This window comes from Glycine max, chromosome 9 (assembly GCF_000004515.6).
Source record: "Glycine max cultivar Williams 82 chromosome 9, Glycine_max_v4.0, whole genome shotgun sequence".
NCBI classification, from domain to species: domain Eukaryota; kingdom Viridiplantae; phylum Streptophyta; class Magnoliopsida; order Fabales; family Fabaceae; genus Glycine; species Glycine max.
In genome coordinates, this window is record NC_038245.2 from 18,783,888 (window position 1) to 18,787,983 (window position 4,096).

Below are 4,096 nucleotides of genomic sequence, written 5' to 3' on the forward strand. Positions count from 1 at the left end.
CACATAAGAACAATCAACATGTTCTTCATTCACACTAGCTTCGTCTTCATTTTGTTCATTCATATCTACTTCTTCAAATATTATATTGTCATATACTTATTAATCTTCATTCATCTTAACAAGACATTAAAAAATTTCAACATCACAAACAAACAACCCCAAATCGCATCATATATATACTATCACATAAAACCTTACGTAATTTTTTGTTGTATATCATATTATAAAACATTAAAATTGATAACCCTATATATTAAAACCAATAACATCAACTTTTTTTACTTACAATTGATAATCATATAATACATAAAAAATTATAACCGAACCATATCTAGTAAAATAGATTATATTATTCAAGTTAATTCTAATTCATGACATTATGACAAAAAAAATCAATTTTAGACCACAACAACTCAAATAAATTATACATAAATTACAAGCATAAATTATTTTACAATTAATACCATTTCCAAAATATAAAAATAAATACTTACAAATTAATTATCAATCTACATTTATTTAAAAATATTTAAAATAATAATATGAATTACATTTCAAATAAACAAATAAATTTTTTATACACATTAATTTAATTTTTTAACAATCATATTAACATATTTATAATTTAAAAAATTTAATATTTCTTTTAATTAAAAAAAATTTAAAATCCATATAACTTACAGATTGATTAATTAGTATGAGTTATACGGATTACGTAATCTGTATAACTCATACGGATTAACCAATCCGTAAGTTATATAAAACTTACGGATTAATCAATCTGTAAGTTTTATATAAGTTATGGATTCTTTAATCCGTATTTTAGGAAAAAAAAAACAAAGAATGTTGATGTGCCTCCAAAGTACCTCTGTTAACAATCAAACCAACCATCGCCACAACCACCATCAACGTACCTCCGTAAAACTTTTACCTCGACCGAAGCGGCACAATGCACCTCTCACGACGATGAAAAACTAGAAGAAATCAAGAAAACCAAAGAATGAGTGGGCAACCGTAAAAAAATTTACTTAAAAGGAAGCAGAAAAAATAAAAAGGGCATTTTTGAAATTTTTTTATGCTGGGTGCACAAGCAATATGTCTGGTGCACCTAGCAACACCCTTGTATCTCACACCTTCTATTACATTTTGAAATGCTTATTTCAAAATGTAAATTTTCATTCCATAATGAATTTTTAAAAATAAAATAGGAGATAATAGATTCAATAGTGAGAATATAGGAAACAAATGCCTTCAGTTTACTTTAGCATTTAGACCAAAAGGAAGCAAAACCATAGATATATGTATTATGTTATGGAAAATAACAAAAAAATTAATTAAAAGGAAATAAGAGAAGGAGAGAATGGAGAGGTCTAGATTGAAGTATGTATCATTGAAATTGATTGTTAGATATGTTAATAAAAATATCAATGACTGATATTGCTATCTTGTAATCGGTTAAAAATTTGAAAATAATGGATTTTTTTTGTCATTGGTGAGTTTTTTTGTTGGGAAGGGTTCTAGAGCGGTTAGCGAAGAAGACACTGTTTTAGATCAAGGCTTGATGGGTGAGGGACCAATCTACTACAAAAATATTAAGATCAAACTATAAATGAAGTGTGAATATAAGGTTGTGTTTGACATGGAGATTTCAGATAAATTGGTCAAGTTTTGAGAGTGATTTTTGAAACAAGAGAATGTTGTGTCTTTTGTATTTTATATATATTTCTTGAAATGGAATAACATATTTATAGGTGCAAACTATAAGCGAATGGTTATAGTTTGTACCCATAAATATGTCATTGGTTACAAATGATTTAATTGTAACCATGAGTGTCATGTTTCATAAGAAAAATATTTTTACTGTCTACCAAAAAACCATGAGTGTCATGGTTAGGTTTAGGATGTTTTTCATAAAATTAGCTTACAAACTAGTTGGAAATTTATAAATTAGCTCAAAACTTACAAGCTATAAGTTATGAATTAAAAAATTGAAAACTTAGAAACTAGATGATTAAATTAAAAATATTTGATGAAATTAGTTAATAAGGTAAATGATACATATTAAACAACATAAAAAAGGCATGTTTAGTTTTTATATTATAATCATTGGAGTGTTTATTTCAAGGTATCTAATTTTATACCCAAAAATAATATTGGTGGGTATTACATTCCTCGGAATAACATTCATATGTATTTTTAAATATATGTTTGGTTAAAAATTAAATTTATGAGAAAAAAAAATTATTTTCAGAAATAATTAAAACATATGTTTGATTCACACTATACGTGTGAGAATTATCAAAATACCTCTATATGTCAAAGATATTATTTTTATTGCAATGCATAAAACATAAGCTAAATATTTTAATTTCATTATAAATAATTTTCCATAATATTTGTTTATATAAATTGTAATAATTTGGTCTAAATTAACAATGTGTGTCAATGTATCATTAATACAACAAATATGGTGTTACAGTTAAGTAACAAAAAGAAAAAACAAAGTAGTATGTTATGTGCTTTATTGGAAAATCATTGCTTTATTATAAATTGGATCGTTGATAATTGATACTGCTTAATACTTTAATTTTTTTAATAAACAAAAAGATGTATTATTATTTAAAGATACCAAACAATGTAGTGACAAAGTTAGAAAAGAGGAGGTACAAAATGCAAAATATTTTTTAAAAAATATACATTACAAATCCCAACCTGCGTAATTATATTCTAACCTATATTGTAATTCCACTTCTAACCAACATGTGTGAATTTTGTTTTTTCTATTTGAAGCTTTAGATACAATATTGTACTAAGAAATTATGAAGTAAACCAATTAAATTAGCAAAGGCTGCTATCAGTTACCTCATGCCTTGCTATATCAAGTAGTTGTGTGAAAAGGCAATAATAACCGAGCTAAGAAAACAATTATTAACTCATAATTGATTATAGCATTAACAAAACAATTCCTACATAAGTTTAATAATTCAAATTACAAATATATTGTAATTTGTTAAAGACTTATCAATCTTTAATACTCATCTAGTTTTGATTATAAGCAAAAAAAACATACTTCACATTTATTAAGAAAAATAATTATCTCATTAAAGTATGCGAGTTTCAATTAAAAAATGAGTTTTTTCTTCTAAATTATCTTTTATTGGAACTTGATATCAAGTATATAAAAGTCTTTGACCTTACTAAATGAAGGATATTTTGAAGATAGTATTAAATAAGGCAAAATTAATAGAGATTTGTTTATATTTTAGACCAAAAATAAAAGGGCTTTTGTTGCTTATATTTGAAACCAGTTAGAGTATAAAAAATCAAGCTAACCGTAATAACAAATATAATTCCTACAAGCTTACTCGTATATATGTAAAATAGACATCCTAAATTCTATCAAACACCATTTTTATCTAAAACAGTTTTCATAAAATTCTTCACCCTTAACTAAGTACACATAATGATCAATGTTGGATTTCCCTTGCAGTTACTTTTTGGTCCATTTTTTCTTTATGCAAATATGTTTAGGGGAAATCTATTTTGTTGGAAAGCGTACCGGATCGTCAAGTATTTAAAATTAAAATAGATGAATCCGTGTATCGAACTCAAGGAACTACACTTCCTGTAGATGATGCTCTCCTACAACCTAAGTCAAGGTAGCAGGAGATAACACTGTATAGGCTCAGGGTTTAATCAATCAATAATTCATTCAGCTCAAACTGGGTACAAGGGGTAATTCATTGAAGCACATGGTCGGCTTTTTGGCTAAGTGGCTATCAGAATCAAACATGGCCTTCATCATCCTCAATTCCATGCATTCAGTCCATACTTCAGACATTCACGCAAAAATCAGTACTAAATGATAGTTATTTCTCTCAAAATTTAAGGATCACACTTTCACCGGGATACGGTTAATGCATTCCTTCACAATCAATCTGACAAATTGACTAACATTTTTAGTCATGCTTCCAATCACATGCTCATTTTCTTCTAATGGCTACAAGCTTGATCAAAACAATTATCTAATCATTCCAATCCACTCAAATCATACAATTGCTCATTCAAATCATTCTCAAACACTCATTTCATGCAA